The following is a 15,329-nucleotide window of genomic DNA, read 5'->3' on the forward strand; positions in this document are numbered from 1 at the left end:
GCAGCTGCTGTTGACGTTGTTGCTGCTGGTGTAGTTGTTGTTTGGGCAACTGTGGTTGTTGTGGCTGCACCTGGGGTTGTTGTTGCAGCTGTGGTTGTTGGGGCAGCTGTGGTTGTTGCGGCAGCTGTGGTTGTTGCTGCTGCTGTACTTGTTGAGGCAACTGTAGTTGCTACAGCTGCTGGTGTTGTTGTTGTAGCTGGGGCAGTTGTTGCAGCTTGGGCAGTTGTTGTTGCTGCTGCTGCTGTAGTTGTTGTGGCAGCTGTGGTAGTTGCGACAGATGTGGTAGTTGCGGCAGATGTGGTTGTTGCAACAGCTGTAGTTGTTGTTTCAGCTGGTGCAGTTGTTGTTGCAGCTGGGGCAGTTGTTGTTGCTGCTGCTGCTGTAGTCGTTGGGGCAACTGTGGTTGTTGTGGCTGCATCTGGGGTTGTTGTTGCAGCTGTGGTTGTTGGGGCATCTGTGGTTGTTGCGGCAGCTGTGGTTGTTGCTGCTGCTGTAGTTGTTGAGGCAACTGTAGTTGCTGCAGCTGCTGGTGTTGTTGTTGTAGCTGGGCCAGTTGTTGCAGCTGGGGCAGTTGTTGTTGCTGCTGCTGTAGTTGTTGTTGTGGCAGCTGTGGTAGTTATGGCAGATGTGCTTGTTGCAACAGCTGTAGTTGTTGTTGCAGCTGGTGCAGTTGTTGTTGCATCTGGGGCAGTTGTTGTTGCTGCTGCTGCTGTAGTTGTTTGGGCAACTGTGGTTGTTGCAGCTGCTGTGGACGTTGTTGCTGCTGGTGTAGTTGTTGTTTGGGCAACTGTGGTTGTTGTGGTTGCACCTGGGGTTGTTGTTGCAGTTGTGGTTGTTGGGGCAGCTGTGGTTGTTGCTGCTGCTGTACTTGTTGAGGCAACTGTAGTTGCTACAGCTGCTGGTGTTGTTGTTGTTGATGGGGCAGTTGTTGCAGCTTGGGCAGTTGTTGTTGCTGCTGCTGGTGTTGTTGTTGTAGCTGGGGCAGTTGTTGCAGCTTGGGCAGTTGTTGTTGCTGCTGCTGTAGTTGTTGTGGCAGCTGTGGTAGTTGCAACAGATGTGGTAGTTGCGGCAGATGTGGTTGTTGCAACAGCTGTAGTTGTTGTTTCAGCTGGTGCAGTTGTTGTTGCAGCTGGGGCAGTTGTTGTTGCTGCTGCTGCTGTAGTTGTTGGGGCAACTGTGGTTGTTGTGGCTGCATTTGGGGTTGTTGTTGCAGCTGTGGTTGTTGGGGCATCTGTGGTTGTTGCGGCAGCTGTGGTTGTTGCTGCTGCTGTAGTTGTTGAGGCAACTGTAGTTGCTGCAGCTGCTGGTGTTGTTGTTGTAGCTGGGCCAGTTGTTGCAGCTCGGGCAGTTGTTGTTGCTGCTGCTGTAGTTGTTGTTGTGGCAGCTGTGGTAGTTGCGGCAGATGTGGTTGTTGCAACAGCTGTAGTTGTTGTTGCAGCTGGTGCAGTTGTTGTTGCATCTGGGGCAGTTGTTGTTGCTGCTGCTGCTGTAGTTGTTGGGGCAACTGTGGTTGTTGCAGCTGCTGTGGACGTTGTTGCTGCTGGTGTAGTTGTTGTTTGGGCAACTGTGGTTGTTGTGGCTGCACCTGGGGTTGTTGCTGCTGCTGTAGTTGTTGAGGCAACTGTAGTTGCTACAGCTGCTGGTGTTGTTGTTGTAGCTGGGCCAGTTGTTGTTGCTGATGCTGTAGTTGTTGTTGTGGCAGCTGTGGTAGTTGCGACAGATGTGGTTGTTGCAACAGCTGTAGTTGTTGTTTCAGCTGGTGCAGTTGTTGTTGCAGCTGGGGCAGTTGTTGTTGCTGCTGCTGCTGCTGTAGTTGTTGGTAAGGCAGCTGTGGTCGTTGTTGCAGCTGCTGTAGTTGATGGGGCAACTGTGGTTGTTGTGGCTGCACCTGGGGTTGTTGTTGCAGCTGTGGTTGTTGGGGCAGCTGTGGTTGTTGCGGCAGCTGTGGTTGTTGCTGCTGCTGTACTTGTTGAGGCAACTGTAGTTGCTACAGCTGCTGGTGTTGTTGTTGTAGCTGGGGCAGTTGTTGCAGCTTGGGCAGTTGTTGTTGCTGCTGCTGCTGTAGTTGTTGTGGCAGCTGTGGTAGTTGCGACAGATGTGGTTGTTGCAACAGCTGTAGTTGTTGTTTCAGCTGGTGCAGTTGTTGTTGCAGCTGGGGCAGTTGTTGTTGCTGCTGCTGCTGTAGTTGTTGGGGCAACTGTGGTTGTTGTGGCTGCATCTGGGGTTGTTGTTGCAGCTGTGGTTGTTGGGGCATCTGTGGTTGTTGCGGCAGCTGTGGTTGTTGCTGCTGCTGTAGTTGTTGAGGCAACTGTAGTTGCTGCAGCTGCTGGTGTTGTTGTTGTAGCTGGGCCAGTTGTTGCAGCTCGGGCATTTGTTGTTGCTCCTGCTGTAGTTGTTGTTGTGGCAGCTGTGGTAGTTGCGGCAGATGTGGTTGTTGCAACAGCTGTAGTTGTTGCATCTGGGGCAGTTGTTGTTGCTGCTGCTGCTGTAGTTGTTGGGGCAACTGTGGTTGTTGCAGCTGCTGTGGACGTTGTTGCTGCTGGTGTAGTTGTTGTTTGGGCAACTGTGGTTGTTGTGGCTGCACCTGGGGTTGTTGCTGCTGCTGTAGTTGTTGAGGCAACTGTAGTTGCTACAGCTGCTGGTGTTGTTGTTGTAGCTGGGCCAGTTGTTGTTGCTGATGCTGTAGTTGTTGTTGTGGCAGCTGTGGTAGTTGCGACAGATGTGGTTGTTGCAACAGCTGTAGTTGTTGTTTCAGCTGGTGCAGTTGTTGTTGCAGCTGGGGCAGTTGTTGTTGCTGCTGCTGCTGCTGCTGTAGTTGTTGGTAAGGCAGCTGTGGTCGTTGTTGCAGCTGCTGTAGTTGTTGGGGCAACTGTGGTTGTTGTGGCTGCACCTGGGGTTGTTGTTGCAGCTGTGGTTGTTGCGGCAGCTGTGGTTGTTGCTGCTGCTGTAGTTGTTGAGGCAACAGTAGTTGTTGCCGCTGCTGGTGTTGTTGTTGTAGCTGGGGCAGTTGTTGCAGCTGGGGCAGTTGTTGTTGTTGCTGCTGTTGTTGTTGTTGTGGCAGCTGTGGTAGTTGCGGCAGATGTGGTTGTTGCAACAGCTGTAGTTGTTGTTGCAGCTGGTGCAGCTGTTGTTGCATCTGGGGCAGTTGTTGTTGCTGCTGCTGCTGTAGTTGTTGGGGCAACTGTGGTTGTTGCAGCTGCTGTTGACGTTGTTGCTGCTGGTGTAGTTGTTGTTTGGGCAACTGTGGTTGTTGTGGCTGCACCTGGGGTTGTTGTTGCAGCTGTGGTTGTTGGGGCAGCTGTGGTTGTTGCGGCAGCTGTGGTTGTTGCTGCTGCTGTACTTGTTGAGGCAACTGTCGTTGCTACAGCTGCTGGTGTTGTTGTTGTAGCTGGGGCAGTTGTTGCAGCTTGGGCAGTTGTTGTTGCTGCTGCTGCTGTAGTTGTTGTGGCAGCTGTGGTAGTTGCGACAGATGTGGTAGTTGCGGCAGATGTGGTTGTTGCAACAGCTGTAGTTGTTGTTTCAGCTGGTGCAGTTGTTGTTGCAGCTGGGGCAGTTGTTGTTGCTGCTGCTGCTGTAGTTGTTGGGGCAACTGTGGTTGTTGTGGCTGCATCTGGGGTTGTTGTTGCAGCTGTGGTTGTTGGGGCATCTGTGGTTGTTGCGGCAGCTGTGGTTGTTGCTGCTGCTGTAGTTGTTGAGGCAACTGTAGTTGCTGCAGCTGCTGGTGTTGTTGTTGTAGCTGGGCCAGTTGTTGCAGCTGGGGCAGTTGTTGTTGCTGCTGCTGTAGTTGTTGTTGTGGCAGCTGTGGTAGTTGCATCAGATGTGCTTGTTGCAACAGCTGTAGTTGTTGTTGCAGCTGGTGCAGTTGTTGTTGCATCTGGGGCAGTTGTTGTTGCTGCTGCTGCTGTAGTTGTTGGGGCAACTGTGGTTGTTGTTGCTGCTGTGGACGTTGTTGCTGCTGGTGTAGTTGTTGTTTGGGCAACTGTGGTTGTTGTTGCTGCACCTGGGGTTGTTGCTGCTGCTGTAGTTGTTGAGGCAACTGTAGTTGCTACAGCTGCTGGTGTTGTTGTTGTAGCTGGGCCAGTTGTTGTTGCTGATGCTGTAGTTGTTGTTGTGGCAGCTGTGGTAGTTGCAACAGATGTGGTTGTTGCAACAGCTGTAGTTGTTGTTTCAGCTGGTGCAGTTGTTGTTGCAGCTGGGGCAGTTGTTGTTGCTGCTGCTGCTGCTGTAGTTGTTGGTAAGGCAGCTGTGGTCGTTGTTGCAGCTGCTGTAGTTGTTGGGGCAACTGTGGTTGTTGTGGCTGCACCTGGGGTTGTTGTTGCAGCTGTGGTTGTTGGGGCATCTGTGGTTGTTGCGGCAGCTGTGGTTGTTGCTGCTGCTGTAGTTGTTGAGGCAACTGTAGTTGCTGCAGCTGCTGGTGTTGTTGTTGTAGCTGGGGCAGTTGTTGTTGCTGCTGCTGTGGTTGTTGTGGCAGCTGTGGAAGTTGTGGCAGATGTGGTTGTTGCAACAGCTGTAGTTGTTGTTTCAGCTGTTGCAGTTGTTGTTGCAGCTGGGGCAGTTGTTGTTGCTGCTGCTGTAGTTGTTGTTAAGGCAGCTGTGGTTGTTGTGGCTGCACCTGGGGTTGTTGTTGCAGCTGTGGTTGTTGCGGCAGCTGTGGTTGTTGCTGCTGCTGTAGTTGTTGAGGCAACAGTAGTTGTTGCCGCTGCTGGTGTTGTTGTTGTAGCTGGGGCAGTTGTTGCAGCTGGGGCAGTTGTTGTTGCTGCTGCTGTAGTTGTTGTTGTGGCAGCTGTGGTTGTTGCAGCTGCTGTTGACGTTGTTGCTGCTGGTGTAGTTGTTGTTTGGGCAACTGTGGTTGTTGTGGCTGCACCTGGGGTTGTTGTTGCAGCTGTGGTTGTTGGGGCAGCTGTGGTTGTTGCGGCAGCTGTGGTTGTTGCTGCTGCTGTACTTGTTGAGGCAACTGTAGTTGCTACAGCTGCTGGTGTTGTTGTTGTAGCTGGGGCAGTTGTTGCAGCTTGGGCAGTTGTTGTTGCTGCTGCTGTAGTTGTTGTGGCAGCTGTGGTAGTTGCGACAGATGTGGTTGTTGCAACAGCTGTAGTTGTTGTTTCAGCTGGTGCAGTTGTTGTTGCAGCTGGGGCAGTTGTTGTTGCTGCTGCTGCTGTAGTTGTTGGGGCAACTGTGGTTGTTGTGGCTGCATCTGGGGTTGTTGTTGCAGCTGTGGTTGTTGGGGCATCTGTGGTTGTTGCGGCAGCTGTGGTTGTTGCTGCTGCTGTAGTTGTTGAGGCAACTGTAGTTGCTGCAGCTGCTGGTGTTGTTGTTGTAGCTGGGGCAGTTGTTGTTGCTGCTGCTGTGGTTGTTGTGGCAGCTGTGGAAGTTGTGGCAGATGTGGTTGTTGCAACAGCTGTAGTTGTTGTTTCAGCTGTTGCAGTTGTTGTTGCAGCTGGGGCAGTTGTTGTTGCTGCTGCTGTAGTTGTTGTTAAGGCAGCTGTGGTTGTTGTGGCTGCACCTGGGGTTGTTGTTGCAGCTGTGGTTGTTGCGGCAGCTGTGGTTGTTGCTGCTGCTGTAGTTGTTGAGGCAACAGTAGTTGTTGCCGCTGCTGGTGTTGTTGTTGTAGCTGGGGCAGTTGTTGCAGCTGGGGCAGTTGTTGTTGCTGCTGCTGTAGTTGTTGTTGTCGCAGCTGTGGTAATTGCAGCAGATGTGGTAGTTGCGGCAGATGTGGTTGTTGCAACAGCTGTAGTTGTTGTTGCAGCTGGTACAGTTGTTGTTGCAGCTGGGGCAGTTGTTTTTGCTGCTGCTGTAGTTGTTAAGGCATCTGTGGTCGTTGTTGCGACTGCTGTAGTTGTTGGGGCAACTGTGGTTGTTGCAGCTGCTGGTGTTGTTGTTGCAGCTGCTGTGGATGTTGTTGCTGCTGGTGAAGTTGTTGTTTGGGCAACTGTGGTTATTGTGGCTGCACCTGGGGTTGTTGTTGCAGCTTTAGTTGTTGAGGCAACTGTAGTTGCTACATCTGCTGGTGTTGTTGTTGTAGCCTGGGCAGTTGTTGCAGCTGGGGCAGTTGTTGTTGCTGCTGCTGTAGTTGTTAAGGCAGCTGTAGTTGTTGTTGCACCTGCTATAGTTGTTGGGGCAACTGTAGTTGTTGCAGCTGCTGGTGTTGTTGTTGCAGCTGGGGCAATTGTTGTTGCTCCTGCTGTAGTTGTTGTTAAGGCAGCTGTGTTCGTTGTTGCGGCTGCTGTAGTTGTTGGGGCAACTGTGGTTGTTGCAGCTGCTGGTGTTGTTGCAGCTGGGTTTGTTGCTGTTGTTGCTGCTGCTGTATTTGTTGGAGCAACTGTAGTTGTTGCAGCTGCTGTGGTCGTTGTTTCTGCTGGTTTAGTTGTTGCTGCAACTGTGGTTGTTTCGGCAGCTGTGGTTGTTGCGGCAACTGTTGTTGTTGCGGCAACTGTTGTTGTTGCCGCTGGTGTAGTTGTTGCTGCGGCTGCTGTAGTTGTTGGGGTAACTGTGGTCGTTGTGGCTGCTTCTGGGGTTGTTGCACCTGCTGTAATCGCTGTTGCTCTTGGCGTTGTTGGTGTTGCGGCTACTGTAGTTGTTGTTGAGGTAACTGTGGTTGTTGTGTTCTGTGCTTTGCCTGATGCTGTTCAGCAATGTATTGGATGAATCAGTAAGACTTTAAAAGTTCGATGCCATATTTGAAAAATTTGACAGCATCTTTTACTGAGAATCAATAACTTAAACTTACCAATACACAGAAGTAGGACGACACAGATCTTCATCATCATCATGGGAAAGTGCTTTTCTGTTCTATAAATTTAAAAGCAGATGTTTCTTAGATTCAATTCAGTGATGACAACTAAATAGTGTTTTGACTATTCGTAAATTTTGTAAGATCTGTAATTAAAACCATTTGTTATTGATATTCATAGGCAGTGTTGTAAATCACTGATTTATCAAAATGTCATGTCATCAATACCATAATGTTTAAATAGGTTTTTATTCATTTCAGTGATTTTTTCACTGCATTTTTAAGACAATAATACTTTGTTAGCTGTTAATACTAACTACTGCTATTTATTGAGAGGAACAACTAAAGATTAGGTGTTACAAATTAGGATTGTCGTTGTGTTAGCATCCACACTGTTTATGGAATAAAACATGCTTTTTTGTCAATTAATTCAACTTTTTAGTTAAATACAACTCTCAAATATCAACATATAACATATTTTTAGCTGTTCGCACGCAATATTTAAAGCATAAATTACACAAGGAGAACAGGAAATTGTAACAACACTGATACAGAACAAATATGTACCTTCATCACATTGTAATTGAAAAAAGGCTGGAATCACGACTCACATTAATTGAAATTGAACAGATTTCGTCTGGCCTTGACTTCTCTTTGCTGCCGTGACTGAAGTTGTGATGCTCTCTGATTCCACCTGTTCAGTGTCCTTTGCTGTTTGCTGGTTGATGTCCTCCACTGAACCAATAGCAGCTTTTATATCCACACAAAGCAGGTAAGATGACATCAGGCAATGAACAAGGACGTACATGAATTTTGTATGTTCTTTTATTTAAGGTGGGGTGGTCACGCCTTAAAATACTGATGTCTTATTCATACTGCCTGTTCTTAGTGTTTAGAAACCTGTTGAGGGACATTCTGTTCAGATATGACGTTGGATTTGTTTGTTTTTTGGTATGGTATTTATGATTTGTTTATCTTCCGGATAAGACTTCACCAACCTTTTCCGTCATTGTGCAGCTATGTCTTGTTTAGTTGTTTTCTTATGTTAGTACGTGTGGTAGTACCACACCTTCAGGAGAGAACGTAGTAACTCTGTCGAGAATGAGCAGACACTTTAACGTGGTGTTCACTTTGGTGTCTTTGGTCTGAAATACACCAGAGTTAAATAAATCGTACTGTGCATTATCTGCATATGGAGGGTCGTGCAGAGAGCCCGGTATTTATTCTTCTAAATGTTATCTTACTTTTGTTCTGTTATTCCTTTCACTCCACAAACTACAATCTACAGGTCTGGATGAAGCCGTGGTAAATTCACTCCTACAGAGAGAACTCAGACTGTTGTCACTGATTTTACTCAGTCAAGCCAGCTGACCATCAGAGATCGTCTTCAGTCTGCCTTGGATGGTTTCCAGTTATCACTCCTTAACCACAGACTGGTTTTAAATGCAGAAAAGAACAAGTACATAGTATTCTCCACCTCCACCAGTTACACTGACTTCCCTGCCATTAGAATTATTTACAACACTCACATTAATCTTGCTGAGTCATAGAAATATTTAGTAATTTGGCTTGAATTGTATTCAACATTTGACTCAAAAATTATAAAAATGATAAAAATCAAACTAGGCTTCTTGGATAGTTAAAGGATGTCTGTTGTTCCTCCAACTGTTGTGCTAATTTATGTTGCTTTTAGCCAGCCTTCTCCTTAGACTCACATGTTTCCCTTGTTATATTTTACATTTAGTTCATGTTCTAAATATTGTTCAACTGCACCAAGCTTAATAAATTCTAACATTACATATTTCACTTCCACTCAGAGCCATACAAATGAAGCATTGCCCCTGACCAGGTGTATACATTCAAGGTGGATCACAACACACCCTGGGCTTAAACCATTATCTATGTTTGTATTTGTCTCTTCACTGTTCTCAGTCTGTAAACAGGGGTGTGGATTAAAAGGTCCAGGGACATTTTTCTTTCTCAGTCCGTCCCCGATCATGGTTAAAGTGAACACAATGTTTGTTCAATATTCAACCAGTCAGATCATTTTTCCTCAACTTTAGCAAAGCATTATTTCCCTGAACGTGAAAAAATGAAAAATGTTATTCATGCTTTAGTTGCCAAAAATAATGTATTCTACAGGAAAACAAATGTAATTATTTATCAGTGAACGCTTTGTAATTGAAGCTTTTTCTATCAAACTTTCCTTTATTATCTTAATGAAAAATTTAATTCTGTTGCCATTACATTGTGCTTCAAACGTATTTGCTGCTGTAAATTAGTAGAATTTAAACATAATAAAATAATAAATACAACAAATGAATTACCAACAAAGCGGCACCAGCGCAGGTTACACAGATGCCACACAGCCGAGTCACTCAAGGAGAGGCAGAAGTGATTCTGAACACGGAGAGTCATTGAAGTCACATCGATAGTTTCCCACACTGACACCTGTCACACATTTAAAAGGACATTGAAATGCAATTAAAAACACTTATTAAGAGAGAATATGAAATAAAAACAGAGAGATATAAAATGCAGGAATACAAGTTATGAACTGATTTTATAAATTCAAAATGGTTTATGGTACCATATTGGATAAAAGGTGAAAGTTTTATCACCGACATTTTGATTAAACGTTCACATTTAGACCATATTTCGATGGAATTTGCAAGAGTGACATTTTTCATCCTCTACTAAGAAACCACATCCACATTTCTCAGTTGAAAGCCAATGTCAAATATGGTCTAAGTGTGAAAGTTTAAAACACTGTTAGCACTGTTGTCGTAGTTTGCACTGTTAGCACTAGTAGTTGCGAGTCACTGGCTCAGCCGTCGCCATGTTGAGAGCCGTTAAGAGGCAACAGAAATGCTCCCAATCTCCTAAAAAAAGCAGCGTAAACATGTGACATCATCTCTCGTTTTTTCCTCTTTTATTTTTTCATTGTACTTTTTTTGCCCTTTTTTATTTTCCTATTTTCATTATTTTCTTTTATCGCTCATTATTTCTCTACATCCATCCTTCTTCCCCTCCTTGTGTCCTCATAAGTTTATTTGTATCGTATCGATTGATTTTATCGTTTCATCTGTTGTACAGTTTTTTCAGAGTTTAACTCTTACCTTTGTGTTGTTTTGTTGAGCTTTCTGTTGTTTTGGTGCTTTGCTTTGTCTGTCAAAGCACTTTGTAAACTCTATTTTTAAAGATATTATTATTATTATTATATAGTCCTTTTCGTTTTTCAGTTGATGTCAAAATTACAAAAATGCCATAAACAATTTGCACCTGACCTCTAAATTGAACTCTTCACAGAGTTGTTGTCTATCGTCTGTTTGTCCTGTTTGTTGTCTTTAAGTTGAACATTTTGCACATAATTGAACATCAAGCCATATTTGTTACACTTAATTATTATTATTATTGTTTAATTATCGAGTTGGTGAATCTACCCAAAATTGTAATTATTACTATTATTATTAATTATAACTCCTGCAACTTGAATTATTCTTTAACTGTGTACTTTAATGTGAACAATATGAGTGATTATTTAAAGGAAGTGACCAGGAACAGCTACAGCTTTTGGGGTTTGGTTGAGTGAGAACTGTCTTTACTTCAAACGTGTCCAACAGGTTATCCACTACTTTTTTAGTAACAGTCACAGAAGTTAATAAAATAGAATGTGTTGAATGATCTGGGTTTAGTTAGATTTGTTTTTAGTGTTGATTCTGCAAATTCCCATTCAGCATTTAAATGCTTTTGTAAAAGGTTTTGTTTAAGGTTAGTGAAATGTTCCCCCTCCTTAAACTCATCAAAACTTGTTGACTGTGAATTTGCAGGCGATCAACTCGTTATTTTATTCTTTTCTCTCTGTGCCTCAGGCAGCACATCAGAGGCACATGCACAAGGGCCCAACGTCTCAGGGGCCCCTCTTGCCTTCACTTACAAGATATCCCTCAAAGGAGCAAAACAGCCACAAAAAGACACAAAACAGCCTTCAAAGAGACACAACACAGCTTACAAAGAGCGGCAGAACTGCAAAGAGACATAAACAGACCACAAAGAGACTCACAAGTCACAACGACTATGAAAAGGGGCAAACACAAAACAACTACAAAAAGACGCATACAACTTCAAAGACACACAAAACAACTACAAAAAGACTCATGATGACTACAAAGACACAAAGCAACTAAAAAAAAAAACGCAAAACAACTACAATGAGTCTCAAAGCAACTACAAAAAGACCAAAACAACTACAAAGAGACACAAAATGACAACCGAGAGGAACAAGACATTAACAAAAAAAGGTTTAGCAACTATACATTCTCTTGTGTTCTAGAGGTGGCGGTGTCTTTTGAATGTCTTTTGAATGTCTCATAATACGCCCTTCCCCGGCTCCCTTACAGTCAAGATGGCTGCAAAGATAACAAAAGCAGGGATTCATTCATCTCGTATCGTGCCTAACGAGTGGATCCTAACATATTGAGTATGAAAATAATCTGTAGGTGCTCCGGTTCAAAACGAGACATAACTCTTCTATGAATGTCAGAGGGTTTTTTTTAGCCACGACAACAGCAAAACAACGTCCCTACAAAAGACTAGGTGGGGCTTGTTTATTATAAGCCGACTCCCTGAAATACCTCCGGCTACAGAAGCAGTTGTTCATCACTGGCGGCACAAACCTGCTGGTCAAGAGGAGCGAGTAGCCAGCAGTCAATGACGCTGTCAAACAGTCAATGAAAATGAAAATTGGGAATCACAATGTGCACAAAGGACAGGTCCTTGAGCACACAGTTATAAATAAGCACAAATGATATTAGGCTGATGGGTCAAGTAGTATGAGAGATTTGCTGTGGACGGACAGACAGATACACAGAACGCATGATCTCCCAACAGGCTTATGGAGATAACGCAACAATTATTAAGAGTTTAAATTGCTGACTTTTAAGCTGTAAGACTTGAGGGTACATACCGGGCGGGAATCATAACAGTTTTTATACAGAATCCTATAATTCCAGGGAAATGCAGTAGTTTTGTTTTTGCCCATCAGTGGAGTTTTATTCTCCAGCTGTACTGCAATTTACTCTTTCTTGTTTGTTTCTTGTTTATGTTGTAGTTCAAGAGTATTTGTGCGGTCGCTGCAATCGAGCTACACAATAATTAAACACTATAAACTGTCGGTTAAATTGTAAATGAGTGATATGATGCTTTTTTTTCTGCAAATATTGTACAAATAGATGATTGCACATGTCAGAGGTTTGGCATAATGATAATACCTATCATTAATGATGAAGAGTCATACTTCGTGTCGATGTGCTTTTGTGATGAGGTGAATCAGGGCTGCGGTTGCTCGTAAACATTCTCACGCTAACACATTCACATGTCTGTGTGTCTGTAAAACTTACGTTTTTATATTAATTACAGTCTGAATTGAACTCTGCAGAACTGCAACATCTATACAACAACTAAGGCAGCACCTTTGTGTAAAATAGTCTGTTTGTTACCCAATTTGTTGATTTCCTTTGAAATCATTTCATCTGGAAAATGGACAGTTTTGTGACTGAAGGCGCTCTTTTTAAGATGAAAAAGAAAGAAATAGATGTAAGTGAATTTCTTATGACAATAAAAAGAATCAATTATGAGATACAAACATTCTAAGTAAAACATTTGACTTCTATTTTTTACTTAACATGTCCTTATTTTCTCATATTCACTGTATCATGCATAACTTTTCATTGGTTCATTTTTTTCCTTTTCCTGGAGAAATGGGCTTCCGTAACGTTTGGCACATCATGGGGAAGCCGTCGCTGGTGGAGCGAGTTGTCCTTTAGCCGCAAAGTTGGCAGTTCGATCCCCGGCTCTGTTCGTATGTGAATGTGTTCTTACTGAACCCCTTTACAGCAGCTCACAGAAGTCAAATGTAATGTATGTAGCTGTATGTTTATGATGAGTGTCGTTCTATCTATCAGCAAATATGAAAAACTAAATTGTTGACATCAATAGAATTATTAATGTCAATAACATAACAATTAATAATACTAACGGGGCACCACCCTGAGATCAGGGACCAATAACCAAACTATAAACAAAGTCTCATAATTAGTATTCACTCACAATGTCAATAGTCAAAGTAAATAAACTCGGGATTCCTCGGAGGTTAAGGGGATTTTTCTTCCTTACAACCGGTAAACATGATTGGAAAGAGAATGTGTCCTTTTTCTCTGAGGAATGCGTTTCCTTCCTTCTTCAGGCAAGTTGTCCGCTTCTCTGTTGTTCGTCCAGCAAAGTTCAGACTACGACCTGGGATTTTCTTTTAAAAGCAACAGAGCCGTGCGCCCCTCCTTGCATGTGAATCAAATCGCGTGGGATGAGCAGAGAGTCGGGGGTGACGCAGAGTTTTGTAGTTTTCAGGGACAGGCCGGGCTGCAGCACAGGAAGCCCTGAGGAGTCTGTGGCTCTCGTCCAATGAGACCCCAGTGCTGAGCTTGGATGAAAAGTCAGACTTAGGTGTGACTTAGCATCTCCTGGAGTTTGGTGTTACCTTAAAACTCAAATCAGGCTTTTAAATGCTCTGCAGAACAAGCATGCCCAAGTCTTGTTCTAAGCACATGGCGAGGCCCCAACAGTGTGATAAAGATTAGGTTTTTTTCTTTTAACCTTCCTGTTATGTGCGTTTTTTAGGTACTTTTAGGTAATATTCGCGGGTCAGTTTGACCCAGTGCATGTTTAATCATCCAAAAGTGGTCAGAAACCAAAAAATCCTAATAAATATAGTTTGTACCTCATCACCAACTCCATTACTAACAATTCAATCAGTATTTAGTGGAATGGAGTTATTCACCCCTCCATAGATCATAGTTCAATTAGGATAACTCACTCGTTTTCATGAAAAATACATGTTCAAACATTTTTTTTGGTACTTTGGAAAAACCTAGATATAAATTGCATTAGTCTACCATAACATGTATTTATTTCTAAATTGTTTGTACATTTTGAAACTGTATTTTTTTCATGGGGTGATGTAGATAAATAGAGATGAGACACCTCTGCTGTTCAGGGTCATATTGACCCGCTCACTCAAAATCAAGCCAAATGAAAGTAAACTTGATTTATGTTCATTTATAGTGTTAAGAAACAGAAATTTACAAAAATGAACAAGAGATGAGCACAACAAGGTGTGTGTGTGTGTGTGTGTGTGTGTGTGTGTGTGTGTGTGTGTCTACACAGCACACGAGTGACATGTCGTCACGGTGTGCTTTGTTCAAATACATTTTGTCTTTATAATATTTTCGGCAGACAGTCTTGGCTGACGTGTATTGGGTGAGGATGACCACTGTATTTCACAATTTATGACACGAATGTCTTGTTTGGAGGAACATATCAGTTTCCTCATCTGATGGTTCATAATCAGCACCATCATAATCTGAATTGACCTCAAGATGGTCTTCATCTTCAGACACATCCTCCTCTATGTCACTGTCGTGATCAAGGATGTGCTCCAGAGCCTCCAGAGCTGTCATCCCTTTGTTTCTGTTGCTCATGTTGTCCTACAGTATTCTGCTGTGTTGTTTGCATCTGCAGAGTGTAATGTTGGTCGGACTCCCAAGCAACCCTTCCCTGCTAAGTGTGGGTGGAAATATAATATCTGTATTTCTCGCTCAGGTGGGGTAGTGAGAAAGAGTGTGTGTGTGTGTGTGTGTGTGTGTGTGTGTGTGTGTGTGTGTGTGTGTGCGTGTGTGTGTGTGTGACTTGACACTTCTGACCCCTTATAATCCTCCATTTTCACTGCCGGGTCAAATTGACCCGAACATCATCTCTGTTATATAAACCTGCAGGGGGTTGTTGCAAATGCATGATATTTTTGTTTTCTTTTTTAAACGTTGATTTCACTAATTAAGGCAAGCAGAAGAAGTTTCATACAGAAAAAGTACTTTAAAATATTTTTTCTAGATTTTCAAACTTTGAAACGGGTCAATTTGACCCACAACATAACAGGAGGGTTAGAAAGGTTTGCAGAATTTTACAAGATGAAGTTGAATTCGAGTCCACATATGATTTTTTTAAGAAACATGTGCTTTGATTTCATATGATGGTTGTAGACTAAACGAGCTGCTTCTGTCCGCTGCAGGAGTGACTGACGGTTTCCTCTGCGATGTGGAGGAGGAGCTGCATGTCTCATGAGGTCACACTGACAGCTCACTCAGGGATTATTATACTGGTATTAAATATTCAATACAAAAATCAATTCATCTTTACATAACTACAATGTGTTGACCATATCTATTCAACAGTGGTGAAAAGTTCAAATCTACAATCAAGGTATAAAACACAGTATTTCAAATATCAACACGTTCTCAAGTTTTTTTTACTGATGTCTTCTGTAGTAAATGTGATTTTCTTGCGGTTCCTGCGAATCCTATAAAGTTCCTAAAAAAAAGATATTTAAAGTAGAGTCATTTTTGAAAAATCTATGAATTTAAAGATTCAAAACGGATCTACAAAATTCCTGAGACATCTGTTGAATAAAATGTTGTTTAAAATCAGTTTCTGGGGACTTTAAGTTACATTTAGAGGAAAATGTTCTTTTAAATAATATAATAATATAAAT

The 15,329-nt window shown here is 43.4% G+C and overlaps 2 pseudogenes; both read right to left on the reverse strand.

Annotated features, from left to right (window-relative positions):
* Window positions 1-169: 169 nt before the first annotated feature.
* LOC137891987 (putative uncharacterized protein DDB_G0271606) lies at window positions 170-1,165 on the reverse strand (annotated as a pseudogene).
* Window positions 1,166-4,363: 3,198 nt separating this feature from the next.
* LOC137891988 (putative uncharacterized protein DDB_G0271606) lies at window positions 4,364-14,262 on the reverse strand (annotated as a pseudogene).
* Between the last annotated feature and the right edge of the window lie 1,067 nt (window positions 14,263-15,329).

This window comes from Cebidichthys violaceus, unplaced genomic scaffold (genome assembly GCF_023349555.1).
Source record: "Cebidichthys violaceus isolate CVI_PGR_0920_01 unplaced genomic scaffold, fCebVio1.0.p SCAF_73, whole genome shotgun sequence".
In the NCBI taxonomy this organism is placed as follows: Eukaryota; Metazoa; Chordata; class Actinopteri; order Perciformes; family Stichaeidae; genus Cebidichthys; species Cebidichthys violaceus.